The sequence below is a fragment of the Crocodylus siamensis genome, chromosome 1 (assembly GCF_052110815.1).
Source record: "Crocodylus siamensis isolate JL-2025a chromosome 1, ASM5211081v1, whole genome shotgun sequence".
NCBI classification, from domain to species: domain Eukaryota; kingdom Metazoa; phylum Chordata; order Crocodylia; family Crocodylidae; genus Crocodylus; species Crocodylus siamensis.
In genome coordinates this window covers 85058157-85074791 of record NC_143395.1, presented here as the reverse complement: position 1 = coordinate 85074791, position 16635 = coordinate 85058157, and positions in this window count along the sequence as shown.

The following is a 16635-nucleotide window of genomic DNA, read 5'->3' as shown; positions in this document are numbered from 1 at the left end:
TAGAGAAACATCTAGGAATGCAAGCCAGAGTTTGGTTTGTTTTACCAGCTGCAACATTGCATTGGTGGCTTATGTTCATCTTGTGGTCAGTCTTGACCCCCACGTCCCTTTCGGCTGTGGTGCTAGTGGGTATAACACTGTCGAGCCTATAAGTGTGATGCAGGTTCTTCCCCACCCCGAGGTGGAATACCTTCATTTTTCTATACTGAATGTCATCAAGTTTTTATCCATCCACTTTCTAAGCATATCCAGGTTAGCCTGGATCACCAGGCTGTCCTCTGGTGTGGACACTCTTCCCCAAAGTTTGGTGTCATCAGCAAACTTGGCCAGTCTGCTTCTGACACCAGGGTCCACATCGTTAATAAAGTATAGGTTCAAAGACAGAGCCTTAGGGTACATCACTGGTCACAGAGTGCCATGATGATTCACTTTCATCAGCTACTACTCCCTGGGTCTGACCTCAGAGCCAATTCCCCAGCCATTAGACTGTGATGTAGCCAAGGCCGCAGTTTGCCCATTTTTTTTTCCATGAGGAGATCATGGGACACAAGATCAAAGGCTTTTTATAAGTCCAGATATATGATGTCAGTCTTTTCTCCCTTGTCCGGATGATGTGTCACCTGGTCATAGAAAGGAATGAGATTGATCAGGAAAGATCTACCTGCAACAAACTCATGCTGGCTGTCCCTCAGGATGTTGCCATCAGCCAGCTTGTCAAGAATGGTCTCTCTGATATTTTTTTTCCCCAGAATCTTCCCAGGGATTGCGGTCAAGCTGCTTGACTTGTAGTTCCCTGGATCTACTTTCCTTCCTTTCTTGAAGATAGGCACTATATTGACTTCTTCCAATCTTTGGGTACTTCACCTGAGTGTCATGAGTTCTTGAACATCCTTGCCAGTGGCTGGGCTATGATGCCTGCCAGCATCTTGAGTACCCTGGGGTGTAGATTGTCAGGGCCAGCTGACTTGAAGGTGTCCAGCCTCTCAAGGTGTTCCTTTTACAAAGTCTACACTGATGTTGGGTATAAATTCACCCTTGCTCTGACCGTTCTGCTTCATGTTAGGCAGGATGGTCCCTTTGGGCTGGTGAAAAACCGATGCAAAGTACCCATTAAGTAGGTTGGCTTTTTCCTGGGTGTCATTTGTCCTAGTGAATTCCTGGTCAAGCTCTTATTCCTGATTAGGAGGTCTGTAGTAGTCTCCTACCATGGTGTTCCCTGTTCCATGTTCCCCATGTATTTTAACCCAGAGGGCCTTCAGTCATCCTCCACTGGTGCCAGTGTCAGCTTGCATGGATGTGTAGGTTTCCTTGACATAGACAGCTACTCTCCCACCTCTTTTTTTTCCCCATGATCTCTTCTGTACAGGGTATAGCAGTCTATACCTGTGGCCCAGTGTTGGGGGAAGTCCCACCAGGTCTCCATTATCCCTGTGAGATTGTAGTCATTCTTGTTTAGCAGGAGGACCAGTTCCTCCTGTTTATTCCGCAAGCTCCTGGCATTGGTGTACAGACATGTAAGTGTCCCATTGGAAGCCTTAGGCTTCCTTGCACTCCCAGGAGGACACCATTTCAGGGCTGGGGTAGGAGAGGAATCCCTTGAATGCCCTAACCTTCTGGTTTTGTAGTGTTTGCCTAGTGGGCTTGCTTTGGTGGTTGTCCACCCATCCTACAGTGGGTTTAGTTTTAAAGCCTGGTCAAGCAGATCAGCCATTCTGGGTCAAAGGGTCAACTTCCTTCCTCCCCAGTAAGGTGAGGTGGAGACCATCTCTTCCCAGCAGACCACTGCCTCTCTCACTGGACTATGTCCAGTCTGTGATTGCAGAAGCCGAAGCCTTCACTATGACAACAGTGCCACAGTCTTTGGCTGACTACCTCAATCTGTTTCTCCCTCTTCAGCCCATGACCTATAAGTGGGAGGATCGAGAAAAAGACCACCTGTGCCCCCAATCCTCTAAGTCCTGCTCCCAGAGCCCTGTACCCACTCATGACCCACCTGGGATTGCTCCAAGCCATGTCATTCGTGTCCACATGGATAAAGAGCATAGGGTAGTGGTCGGAGGGCTGGATAAGCTTTGTGATCCCCTCAGTTATGTCCCAGATACAGGCCCCCAGATACAGATCTCCTGGGCTAAGGGGCTGGAGCAGCAGATTGCTCCTTCAGTCCCCCTCAGGAGGAGTCTCCCACAATGACCACTCTGTGTTTCATTTTGGGGAGAGTAGGGATGATAGTTGTTAGTGTTTCTCCCTTACCTGCAGAAGCTGGCAGCTCTGAAGGTTCTACTGGGGCTGCAAGAGGTTCATACCTGTTGCAGAGCTCCAGAGGGTAGGCCTTGGGGCACTGACCACCTTGGTCCAACCCCCTGGCTGGACAGTGGGAGACTCTCAAGTCCTCCCTTGTCCTGGAAGGTGACCTTGGTCTACCCTCAGCCTTCATGGGGTGAAGGGCCTGGCCATCACAGCTATGGGTACCAAAATGGCCCCACAATATACCAACCTTTTTATGGGCCACCTGGAAGAAGAATTCCTCAAGGACTGTACCGTTAAACCCATGCTATACTTAAGAAATTTAGATGACATCTTCATCATTTGGACTGAAAACCTGCAAGCTCTGATTGATTTCCATCAGAAATTCAATAATCATCACTCCTACCTCAACCTCTCTCTTGAATACTCCAGCACCGATATTTCCTTTTTAGCCACTATGATTACTATCCAGACTGGTAAAATACAAACCACCATATACAAAAAACCCATGGACCAACATACATATCTGCACAAAAGCAGCAATCAGCCTAAGCATATCAAGAAAACTGTAATATACAGCCAAGCCCTCTGATACCACCAAATTTGCACAGATGAGAACACCCATGATCGTAACCTTGCAAATCTCAAAAGGGCTTTCACGCAACAAGGACACTCCTTCAGAAAGATCACACTTTGAAAGAGCCACCTGGATACAGCCACCTGAAGAATTGCTGCAGTACAAAAAGAAAATCCCCATGAATTGCACACCATTATATATTTCATAGGAATTAGGGGCTGCAAGGGATTCCATGAGATCATCAAGTTCAGCCCCCCTGCCACAGGCAAGAAGTCTTCTGATTTCTAATGATCCCAGCAAGATAAACATCCAGATGCCTTTTGAATGAGTCCAGAGTAGGTGCTTGCACCACCTCTGGGAGGAGTCTGTTCCAGACCCTGGACACAGATTGTAAACAGGTTTTGTTTCTTATGTCCAGTCTAAATCGGCCTTCCAGGAGTTTGTGGTTATTAAGTCCTTGTTATCCCTTGGGAAGCCCTGGTGAACAACTGTTCTCCCAGGTCCTGATGCACCCCTCTTATATACTTGTAGGTTGCCACCAAGTACCCCCTCAGCCTTCTCTTCTCCAGGCTGAAGAGTCCCAAGTTCCTCAGCCTCTCCACTTAAGGCTTGTCCTCTTGGCTTTGATCATATGGATGGCTATCCTTTGGACTCCTTCAAGCTTATCCACATCCCTCCTGAGGTGGAGGGTCCAAAACTAGATACAGTACTCTAGCTTCAGCCTCACTAAGGCTGAGTAAAGTGGGAGGATGATGTCCCTGGTTTTTCTTGAGATGCATCGGTGGATGTGTGCTAGAGTTTGGTTTGCCACCAATGGTATCCCATTGGTGGCTCATGTTTGTCTTCTGGCAATCAAGACTCCCAAGTCTCTTTTGGTCATGGTGCTAGTGAGTGTAGCACCGCTGAGCCTATAAGTATGCTGCTGGTTCCTCCTCCCAAGGTGGAGCACTTTGCAGTTCTCTACATTGAAGGCCATCAGGTTTTGGTCTGCCCACCTTGCATGTGTGTCCATATTGGCCTGTATCTCCAGCTTGTCTTCCAGGGTGACTGCATTCCCCCATAGTTTAGTGTCATCCACAAACTTTGCCAGTCTGCATCTGATGCCCAAATCCAGATCATTAATGAAGATGTTGAAGTGTACGGCCTGAGTTCTGAGGGACACCACTGGTCACCTTGTGCCACGTTGATTCACTTCCTTCAACTAGTACTCTTTGGGTTCAACCCTGGAGCCAGTTTTCCAGCCAGCAGACTGTGAGATGGTTGAGGCTACAAATCCCCAGCTTAACCATGAGGACATCATGGGAGACTAAGTCAAAAGTTTTCTTGAAATCCAGATATATGACATCAACCTCATCTCCCTTGTCCAGATAATGCATAACCTGGTCATAAAAGGAGATTAGGTTGGTCAGGCAAGACCTGCCAGTAACAAAGCCATGTTGGCTGGCATTCAAAAGGTTTCCTTCCATCCCTTGATTATTTTCTCCAAGATCATTCCAGGGATGGATGTCAGACTAATTGGCCTGTAATTCCCTGGATCTTTCTTCCTTCCTTTCTTGAAGATTGGGACCACATTGGCTCTTTTCCAGTCTTTCAGAACCTCTTCTGAGCATCACACATTTTCAAATACCTTCACCATAGGGTGAACTATGATGTCTGCCTGCTCCTTCAAGACCCTTGAGTGCATTCAGTCTGGGCCTGCAAACTTATGGATGTCTAGCCTCTTGAGGTGTTCCCTCACCTGATCTACATCAATTTTGGGCCTATCTCCCACTCCATGGGTGTTATGTGTCCTGTCCGACAGTGTGACCCCCTTGAGTGGGTGGAAAATTGACAAAAAGTAATCATTTAGGAGATTTGGCCTTTTCTTGGGTGTCAGATGTCAGCTGCCCCATTTGATCTCGCAGAAGTCTAATGTTGCCTTTGTTTTTTCTCCAACTTCCCACATATCTAAAGAAGGACTTTTTGTTGTCCTTGATTCCCATGGCTAGTCTGAGTTCAGTTTCTGCCTTGGTTTTTCTGTATCACTCTCTACATGTCCGGGCTAGTGCTGAGTAGTCCTCCTTGGTGATGCTTCCCATTTTCCATCTGGTGTAGGATTCTCTTCTAAGTTTCAGGAGGTCCAACAGTTCCCTGTTTAGCCAAGGGGGCTTCCTTGTCTGCTGACTGCATTTCTTGCAGGATGGGATGGACTTCCCCTTGTGCTTTGAGGATTGCATTCTAAAGGAACAACCAGTCCTCATGGACTCCCCTTTCTAAGGGAGCATGGCCTCTTGGTGCCTAACTGACCAATCTCCTGAGTTTGTGTAAGTCAGCCTTCCCAAAGTTGAGGATTTCTGTTTTACTGAGGGATTTTCCTGCCCTGCATTGGACAGAGAAAGTGATCACTTCATGGTTGTTGTCACCAAGCTTCGCCTTTATCCTCAGATCACTCTCCAGATTGTCCCCTTTGGTCTGAACGATGCCTTTTCCCTAGTTGGCCCGTAGACCTCTTGCTTTAGGTAGAGGACATCAATGCAAGCAAGAAAGCTACACAACCAGTCAGACTTGGCCATGTGTTCTTCCCACAGGATGTCAGGGAGGTTGAAGTCCCCCATAATGCATCAGGAGTGCATGGCCTCAGCCAGTTCCCCATTGAATTCGTGGTCCAGTTCTTTTTCTTCATGGGGAGGTCTATAATAGACTCCTATGAGTATATCTTCTTCCCCATGCTCTCTTTGTATTTTAACCCAGAGGGTCTCAAGATGCCCTCCATGGTTAGTGAACTCAGTTTGGAAGGAAGTGTGTACTGCTCCTGGAGAAAGAGCTACACCCCCATCCCTCTTTCCAACACAGTCTGTCCTATACATGGTATAGCCTTCTATACCAATAGACCAGTCATAGGTGGAGTCTCTGTTATCCCCATGAGATCATAACCTTTATCACATGAGAAGAGCCAGTTCTTCTTGCTTGTTTCCCAAGCTCATGGCATTTTTGTACAGGCAGTTGAATCTGCCATGGGAAGCCCTTATTTGATGGGACGTGACCTTTCCTAGGGCTGTCATAGGAGTGTGTTCCCTTAGGCTACCTAAATGATTTCTACTGTGGTTGACATGACCTGGGCTAGAACTGCTAATTGACTGCCCGTCCCCCAGCGATTTTAGTTTAAAGCCCTGTTGAGTAGGTCAACTATTCTGGCTCTTTCTGGGGGAGGTGTAGACCATCCCTTCTCAACAATCCCATCATGATTACTCTGTGTCTTCTTCTAGGCATAGTTGCTGGTGGCTCTCCATCCTTGCATGCTGGAGCTGGTGGCATGACTGGCATCTGCTGATATGAGGGGCTCAAAACTGTTGTGCAGCTCCAGGAGAGTGGTCCAGTGCAGTGGTGCAGTGCCCCCTTGGGCTGGAGATTACCTTTATCCAGGCAACCCCTGGCTGTCATTAGTTATGACATAACATATACAGAAAATCCTCAAACAGTTGCAGCCCATATTAGGAGAAGACCCAATTCTTAAAGAAATCTTCCCAGAACCAAAGTTCTGGCAAAGTTCGCAGACAATACCAAACTATGGGGGAGCGTGGTCATGCTCAAGGACAGGCTGTCAGTATAGGATGACCTGGACAGGTTTGTGAGATGGGTGGACATCAACCTGATGACATTTAATATGGAGAAATGTAAAGTGCTCCATCTGGGGAGAAATTATCCCCAACATACTAACAGGCTTGGCAGTGCTATATTTGCTAATACCACAACTAAATGAGACCTGGGTGTTGTGATAGACCACAAAATGAACACGAGCCACTAATGCAATGCCATAGCTGGCAGAACTAATCAAACACTGGTATGCATCTACCAAAGCATCTCAAGCAGTCTTTGCTGCACATGTGTAGGGGAGTTATACCCAGTGATCTGTAAGGTCCGTTCCAGCCCCCAACAACTATGAAACCACCCATCCTAGCTTTTAAACAAGCGCCAAAGTTCAACAATCTCATCACTAGAAGCAAACTTCCTATGGCCCAAAACACACTGAGTGGGCCATGCCTTGACAATAAATGTAAAACCTGCCACCATATCTCCACCACTCCCACAATAACTACACCCCACAACAGAACCATCAACATTCTTGGATCTTATACCTACAGTTCCAGAAATGTAATATATCTCATCCAGTACACTTAATGCCCAGATGGAAAATAAGTAGGAGAAACCAAACAGTAACTGTGTACTAGGGCTGTGCAAAGCTTTGGATCACAATTCAGATTCAGAGATGATTCGGATGATTTGGAGGCCAGATCTATAAATCAGAATCGAATCGGCTGGAAGCTTTAGGCTTTTCAAATTGATTCAGAGATATTGCCATAGGGTATAATGGGGAATCAATTAAAAATCTATAACTTTGTTGTCTTTTGGCTGATTCTGATTGAACATGCAGGGATGGTAGCTCTTGCTGAGGCCACAAAGCCTGCCAAGTTTCAAGGAGATAGGTGCAGGGGTTTGGGGAAAACTGTACCTCAAGCTGTGGACAAGCAAAACTCGTGACAGGTGACACTGTGTGTGCTAAGGCGCAGCAGGGTGAAAGCTGCAGGCCTGCTAGCACCTGCTGAGGCCACAAAGCCTGCCAGCTTTCAAGGAGATAGGTGCAGGGGCTTCTGGGTTCTGGGGCCCTGCACCTCTGGCTGCTGAGAGCAAAAGTCATGTCATGGGTGCAACTGTGTCTGTCTTGGGGCAGAAACCCCTGTACCTATCTTCTTGAAACTTAGCAGGCTTTGTGGCCTCAGCAAGAGCTACCATCCCCGCAGTTTTCACCTCACTGTGGCTTAACATGCACATGTGAAACAAGTTTTGCTTTCAGAAATTTGAGGTGTAGTTTCTCCAAATCCCTTGCACCTATCACCTTGAAGCTTGGCATATGTCATGCCATCAGCAGAGGCTATCTTCCCTGCAAATTTCATCTGAATCAGCCAAAAGACAACAAAGTTATAGATATTTCATTGATTTCCCCATTATACTCTATGGCCAAATCTCTGAATCGGCTCCGAATCTTCTGAAGCTATTTGGCCGAATTGATAGTTCCCTATTCGCACAGGCCTACTGTGTACCAAAATGAACACACACCAAAAATCAAATAAAAAAATACTCAATTACTTGTGGGGACACACTTCTTAAAACAACCACATGCTCTCTCAGTTTTAATCCTCAAATGGAATTTACAAAATTTTGCAGACAAGTCTACGAACTGCACTTCATCAACCTGCTGGATCCAATAAACCGTGGACTTAATATAGACATTTTATTTATGCCACATTATAATGACCTGATACCCCAGGTAACCTCTCTACAATTTTTTAGCTAAATTCTATCTCCAGGTCACCATTACCTTTTCCGCAGCCCCTACCCGTCTCTCACCCATTGTCTCTCACCCTCACTGCCACACATTTGCATTTTCACAGACTGAATTCTTGCATACTTGTTTCTAGCTCCTCCAGAAAGAGCACAGAACAACTGCAGATACTCCCTCTGCCTGAAGAAGGATGTTTGTACCCAAAAACTTGCAAAGAAGAATTTTTCCAACTATTTTAGTTGGTCTAACCCAAAGAACCTTGTCTGCACAAGATAATACACCTTATATATATTTGCATATATAGGGTATATTATCTTGAGTCAGATTTCTTAAGTTGATGCTAAGACTGAAAGTACATGGTGATGGCTGCTACCATATCAAAGAGCCATATGTGCATATGCTCTGAGGTGGCTTAACTTAAAGTTGACCTAAATCACCTTATTTTAAGCCAATTTAGATATGTGTATGCACTCAAGGATAGTAGTGAAGCTGAAGTGGTATAAGTGTTAGTGAAGGCTGTACGAGCCCAGTGGGTACTTAACTGGGTGATTATCCTATTGTTACTGTGTCTTCAGTCCGTGTTCCATGTATTTTATTGCTATTGGTAGCTAGCTAGCTAGATTAAATCTGTGTGCACTCCATGTACTGCAGTCACATCTCTGGTTTCAATGTTAGGTCCCTGGCAGATGTTATACTTATTGCAAGATTAATTTGTTGGCTGCATGGTGAATTGTAATATGCCACAAATTTAATTAATTTATCATGTCATAAAATTGCAAACTAACCACAGATATGTGCCCCATTTAATGGAATGGCTAATTTTGTACTTAAAGCTTTGGAAAAGTAACAGGTAAAAAGAAAATGTATACTCCAATCTGATCATTACACTTTCAAGGTAAAATATTGACAACACCTTCAGTTTTCTTTGGATGTGCAACCTATGCCTGCATACAAATATAATTATAGAAGTTAGATTTTGCTGTATGGGCACAGTGGAATCTGCTGGCGGATATTAATTTAGTTGCATGATTGGCATTCTTGGATTGCAGGATGCATGATTTTGGGGATTTGAAGAAAAAGGTCCTCAGATCCCTTTGTGTATACTGATACCCTTAAAGGCACACTGTGCAGTCTGACATTAGGGACTGTCTGCTGCATGGAACGGCTTTTAAGTCCTGGCATGTGGGGAGCCCAGGATTACAATCCTAGGTTTTCTGTGTACAGGCAAGTTTAAAGCCAGTGGGGCTTTTATGATGTATTTGTGGGGTGTGGAGTAGTGCAGAGAGCTGATGGGTTCTCTCTATGCTGGCACTTTAAAGCATTGCCATACAGTCTGGCATTGGGGACCGCATCCTAAAACCAGGCTGTACTGTGTGACTTTAAAAGTCTCGGCACATGTGGTAGTATCTGAGGAATTTAATCTAGGATCTCCAAAATAACACATCCTGCCATGTCAAATGTGCATGATTTTGGGGTTCCAGTATAAAATTTGTCATGATCTTTGTATGCTGCATTTTGTTGAGCAAAGTGGATTGCAGATATTGTCAACATTTTATCTTGAAACTATAATGACCATTATATAGGTGACAAGTAAGTGCTGATGTGGGGAGGGGGGGGCATAACTCTACACCACAGCCACAGTGTGGGACACAACTCTGCACTGCTGCTGCTGGGCACTGGGTCCAGCTGGGCTGCAGCCCCATGCTCCACAACTGGCACAGAAATAGCACTGCCACTGCCGTCCCCATTGCTGCTGGGCTCTGGTCAGATTGCAGCTCTGTGCCCCACTGTCAGCACAGAAATCTGGGTAGGGGGGCACATGCTCCCCATATCCCTCCAATGCATTGCCGATGGACCATTACAAATGATCAGATTGGAGTAATTTTTTTTTACCCAGTGAATTTCAGCCAATGAAAGGCTGTGATGTATGCGTGCTTGTGTATGCACACCATGCATGCATGTGTGCACACACACGTACGTTTTGGCCCTGTGGGTCAGATCACTGGCTTTGGCCTGTCTGCAGGCTGGATCAGGCCTTGGGGTCCACCCCCACCCTTCTCTGTGCGCTTGCATTTGTCCGTGGGGGCCTGACAGTTCTCCTTCCTGCTCCCAGCATGTCAGGATTAGGTCCTGGGGGCCTGGCACTGCCCCCTCTCACTCCGCATACACTGGGATTAGACTCTGGGGCCTGGTACTTCCCCACCCGCCATGGCCCTGTGTGTTGGTATTGGGTAGCAGATCTAGTGTGCAGGGACTGGGGCTCCCCATGGGTCCAGATATTTTGCAGCAGGTGGAACCACTTCTCTGCCACCAAAGTTTTGGAGCCATGGGGAACCCTGGGAGCTGGATCACATGGGCCCATAGGCCACATATAGCTTGAGGACTGGAAGTTGGGCACTTCTAGTATATAAATATATCCACTTTGGTCAGTCTATGAAGTTTAAGGATGACAAATGTTTACTAACTTTAATTCCTTCCTCCTTTTTTTTTTCTGTTTAAAATGAGATCAAAGTTTCATTCAAGATGTTTTAAATATCTAGTCTCTCTCTGTCTCTCCAAAAATAATATGAAAGAAATGTTAGTACATCAAAACATTGAGAAATAAAAGAATTAAAATTATAGTTTGCAAATGATGTGAAAAGCAAACATCTGACTTAATCTGTTGATGACATGGAGTCTGTGAGTTACAGAGAAGAAGGAGCAAAAACAGTATTTAAAAAAAAGGTCAGCATGGCCCAGTGATCAGAATGCTGTTTTGAGAGTCAGGAAAGTATGTCTTATTCCTTCTTTGCCAACCAATCTTGTAATGCTACTTAGGATACGTCTCTTCGCTTGCTATGCCTTTTTTTTCTCATCTCTCACCTTTGTCTAGCCAGTCAACTTAGAGTACTGTATATGCTCTTGAGGGACAGGGACTGTTTTTCACTTTGTACGTCTATAGTGTTCAATTTCAGTGCCACTGAGACATACTGTGCCCATCCCTTGGAACTAGAAACTGTGTGGATGTTTTACTGTGGTGCAGTGTGTGTGCCATGAAGTTCTGAGAGGCATCACAGTGCTCTACTAGGGTTCTACATTACTTGCAGTTTGGTAATAGTGTGCATGGAATGTTTGGGTGTGGTGCTACCATAATTCAGCAGTCTTGACATACCCTAAATGTATGCATGATGTTAAGTGCAGTCACATTTCAGTCTCAATTACTGTATTTTCTCATATACAACATGCCCCAGAATATAATACACACCTTGTTTTTTTAAAGGCAAAATAAAGAAGAAAATATTTTTCTTAAGTTATGGATGCATAGAGCAGGGACAGAGAGTAATCTTCAGCTGACTCTTGTTCCCTTTTTTGCTCAGCTAAAATTTAAACCATAGCTAAGGCTGAAGACTGGTGTCTATGAGTGGATGCATGATTTTGGAGAGAACTAAAGGGAGATTATAGATGTGCTCTGGAAGGTGTGTGTGTGTGGAGAGCCACGCTAATTAAAAGCACCTGGAGCCTCACGTGTATCAGCATCCCTGTGCTGAAAAATGCAGTGGGGCGCTTTGAACTAAAGCTAATTGAATGAGTTTTAGTTTAAAGCACCCCACCACTATTTTTCAGCATGCGGATGCTGATACACATGACATTGGAGCATGAATGATGACTGCCTACTGAGGCTTGGGGGGGCATGGCAACCACGCGCAGGCGGTAGGGGAGTGGCAGTGGTGAGTGGGGACCACCCGCAGGCAGCCCATTGATGTCAGCAGCAAGGGCGGGTTGAGCAGGGACCGCCTATAGGCAACCGTGGTGGTGTTGGTGGTGGGGTATGGTGAGCAGCAGGTGGCGAGTGGGGACTGCCCGCAGCCACCATCCACAGTGTCAGCAGCGATGAGCGGGGACTGCCTGTAGCGGCCAGTGGCCACGTTGGTAGTGGGGGGTGACCACTTGTAGAAGCTTTTGGCGGCTTATCTCAGGGGGGCACATGCTCCCCGTGGCCCCCCCATGTGTTGCCTATGTGCTGGAGTCTGCTGTATGCAATTACAGCACATTGGAGCAGGCTCTCTGCATGTGTACAGGAGCCCAAAGACTCCCCAGGACTGTGAAATAAGAGGAGAGACACTTGGAGCAGCTAGGAGGTAGCAAAATTGATTAGTGGTATATTGAGACCATTAAAAAGGTGAGGTGATCATTAACACCAGCAGAGTGGAGATCAATGAGTGATCAAGTCAATCAACAACCTCAGTTTCCTGAACAGTAATGGTATAGATGATGCACTGTGGAACAGCAATCAAAGCACAGTGCTTTTATCCTAAGCAGAAAATCATCTCCCCCAATTAATATATACACCCCAGTTTTGGGGGGCTGATTTTGGGGAAATGTGAGGATTGTATGGAAGAATTTTTGGTAAGTCATCTGGGAATTATTTTAGTACTCTCAACAGGTATTCTAATCCTTCACGTTCAGAGTTGTGTATCAGTTTAGAGCAAAGAAAGAGCACATTTTCAAGGCAATGAAAAGTCTTGACTGTTTTGGATATATATAAAATGTAGCCCAAACTAACTGACAGTAGGAAGAAGCTTCCTCTTTGGGGAGCTTAACGTAACTTAGTAATGGTAGTTGTCAGAGACAGAATATTGACCTAGATGAATGGAGGGTCTCACCCAGTAAGGTAATGACTCTGTTCCCAACCAGAAAACACTCCATTTGAAATTCAAGTTCAAAGGATAGGGTGTTCAAGACAGCCTTGTTTGGAGGTGTGTCTACAAGCTGGATTCAATCTCTCAAGACATAAGTGAAGTACCTGTGATTAGCCAGTAGAGTTCATACTGAAAAACGTTTGTGAAAAATTTAGCTTCTGGGTGTGAAAAAACATTTGCAGGGCCTGGCTCAGGCTTAGGCACCAGGTTAGTTTAAGTGTCCTACACCTGATTTGGGATCTGTGCATACAAGTGTTTCCTGTTTGCTGGAAGGAGGTGCAGGCATCTAGAGGCAAGTAAATTGAGTGGGGGAGGGGCTGGTGGGTTTAGGACAGCTGGCAGGTCCAGGGGAGGGCTGCCTAGTTCAAGGGCTACTAGTTGGGTGGGGTTAAAGTAGCCTGATCAGGATTATGGGAATGAAAAACAGCACAGCTCTGGGGTTGTGAAGGCTGGCTGCACTTTCCCAGGGCTATGCTGTGAATGTGTCCAAGCATTCACTAGGCTGGGTTCACATCTCATGAGAACTTATTTTAGATCAGGTATGTAATTTTTTGGGTGACCTAACCCCTGCTAATGCTTGCACACCTGGCCATTTACACAACCCTAAGCTTGATTAGGGCTTTCTAAACGTGATGCTTGTACATATATCCTCTGTTTCTGAATGTAGGCCATCAGCAAGCTGCTCACAATTTCTGTTCGATAAAGGCCAGGAGTCAAACTGTCTTGACTGTGTCTTGACTAACTTCTGCTTATTTTCTCCAGGAGATCCAAGTGGCATAGCTGAATGCCCAGGATCCCTGTATGGTCAATAGAGAGAGAACCTGGAGACATCTAAGAGGAGTTCATTCATGTGTGAGTGCCTAGATACTCTATAAAAGGATGTTTAGTGTTGACAAACATGACTCAGAAAGCCTGGAGGTGATTCAGGGCTGCTAATGAGAGCTATTAAAGCACAGAGGTATGACTGAATTCCCTTCTCAGGAACTTGGGTGCCTGACTACCCATCTTGTTGGCATTACCATTTACTTATGATTTTCAATGTTCAGATCCTGTTCTAAAGAAGGTGCGTAAGAGACCTCTGAAGATATGTGACTGAGAACATACAAGCTTGCCCTTCTCTTGACTGTTTTCCTGACAGTCTAGTAAACAGAGCACTGGCCCAAGGTATGGGAGATCAGGGTTCTGGGCCTCTCTCTTTCTACCCCTCAGAAGATGTGTACCCACATCTTCAACTTCCTAGGAGAATGCTCTAACCCCAGGCTACAGCATAGGCTGGCTAAGGACACTTTCCACCCCTTTTGCTGAAGCTGGGCAGTCAAGAGTACAAGAATTATGAGGTCAGAAGAAAGGCAAGAGGGAGTCTTTGATATCCTGACTCTGAGAGCTGAGGCCTATTCTTATCTTTGATAGCCTGGCTCAGGCCTATCATATGCCTTAGGCCTGGCTCTGGTATGCTCAGGTCCTTCTTTTAGGTCAGGCCTCAGACCTTCCTTATAATAGCCTAGTCACTCTGTTCAGGCTTCCTTCTAGTCCCTGGGGCTCCTGGGCCCTCCTGGCCTCCATGGGCTTTCTCAGGCCTCTTGCTTTTCTTTCAGGGTGTGATCCTTTAGCTTTCCCGTCCATGAGGTAACCCACAAGGCAGCAGGGACTGAGGCTTTCCAGCACCCCATCCTCACCTATCACTGGTGGGGCATAGTTGTGGCATTTCCTGGAGGCTGCCTTACCACAGGCAGTTCTACTGTACCATCCAACCCCAGCAAGGTACAGTTTTCTGTCATGTCCAGGACCAATCTGTTGGGCCACCCTGCTCTACCACCAGTGTTCCCTGTAAACTGCATGGTGTGTGGCATGAGCGTGCCTGCACAGCCGCACAACTTAGAGGGAATGCTGTCTACCTCTGAGCTCTCTCTGTGTTTCCCCTAGGGGTGTAGCCTTCCCCCTTCAGAGGTGCCTTTGCACTCTCATCCCAGTTCTCTCTCAGGCTCATCCAGGCCCCTATCTGACCACAGGCCCAGCTCCATAAGTCTCCACCTTCAGGCAACTGTTAGTTCCCATCACGTGGGCTAGAATAGCCTTGGCCTCCACCACTCATCCGTGGTCCACACAGTGTCGGGACCTTGTGACCCTCTATTGGCCCTGGCCCTGGGATTGGGCGCAGTTGTGGTGCCAGGCCCTCCACAGCTCTGGACCATTCTACAGTAGGCACCTGCCCTTTGGCCGCCTATGGGCCCTGGCCTTGTCCAGGCCAGTTGAGGTGTACGCAGCCAGCCTCTGTGGCCATCCACTCTCTCTCTGCCACTGGGCCCTCCGCTCTGAGGCACATGCTCCTGGGCCTCAAGCCTCACCATGCTTTTAACCACCATGATTCGCAGGTACATCCCCTGATCTGGCACTGTTCTCCCTATGCTTCAGAGCTCTCTGAGTTTACTCACTTTCATCTTCTGGCCTGCTGCCTTGACCGACTGTAGCCTTGCCCAGCTCTCTCAGGGCCGCTAACTCTCCACCTCAGCTGGGCAGGGAACCCTCTTGGGGTCCTTTGAAACCTCTTCCATCCCCAGTAGTTCCTACCCTGTTCTCCAATTTTTTGCAACGACTTCCTGGAGTGATGGTACTCTGTCCCCAGGAGTGCTGTTCCTTTTGCAACACTGCTGTAATTGCTAACTCTCAGCCCTGCCTGAGCTGGGGCCCTGACCCAGCCCAGGCTCCATCAGCCAGTTCCCTGTCCCTGCAGTCACATGAAGTCTCTCATTGACCCCACTTGTCAGCACAGTGGTCCTAATGAAGATTAGCCTCACCTACCCAGCTTCCTCAGTCTCACTGGCTTTCTCTCTCCCTCTTCCACCCTCCCCTCCTTTTGCCATGTTGCATCAGCTTCCCCACCTCCTCTACCAGAAATTCAGGGCAGCCTGGTTGCAAGCACTAGACCCAGTACTCTAAAAGGTTGATCTCTACTGCTCTGAATAATTATTATATATATTGGAGTGACAATACCCATCTCCTTATTTGCTAACAGAAGGTTAGAAGAATGTAGAGCCCCCCTCCTCCCTACAAATGCACATTTTATTAAGGGAATTTATAAAGGGCACTTCAGCAGTAAAGTTGTTGATACCCTGTAATTGAGAGATGCCCTCATGTTATTCCATCACAAATCTTAAATGTTTTAGAGGAGAGATGAGTGAATAGCAAATATTTCTTGAATTGACTAGGACTTTTTACAAGTAGATCTGATAAGTGAGAATATATGATTAGCCTTAGACGTAAGATAAAGCTCTAACTTAGCTTTTGCTTAACAGTCCTGTTTCCAAGCAATCTCTCTCTTTGCAAAAACTCAAACAAAACACTACCCTTCCCCCACAAAAAACCTACAAAAACCTAACCCATCAGGAACAAAAAGTAATAATGGTCTTATTACCTGAGTGAAAGCTGGTGAAGTGCAAAATGGAGATCTTGATGCAGACAGTTTGCTTAGCTCACACAATGTTTTTTAGAATGGTCAGATACTACGGAGTACTGGATAAAGGGTATATACTTAGGAATAGAATGTCTTGATTTCTCTTCTTGATTTATATTTTAATAATTAAACAAACTAATATGAGCTAATACAAACAAGTCCAAGGCTGGCAGAGGCCATGGGATCCAAGGAATACACATTGCCTTTCCCAGGCATTTTCTGATTCTCTGGTCTCTTGTAGACACTCAAGTGCAAATTAAAGGACAAGTCCCTTATTTGGGAAGGGTGGTGATAAGACTAGCTTTTCCATATGAGTGTATCTCTCAGTTTTGGTATATGTGTTTCATGGTACATTTCAGGAAAT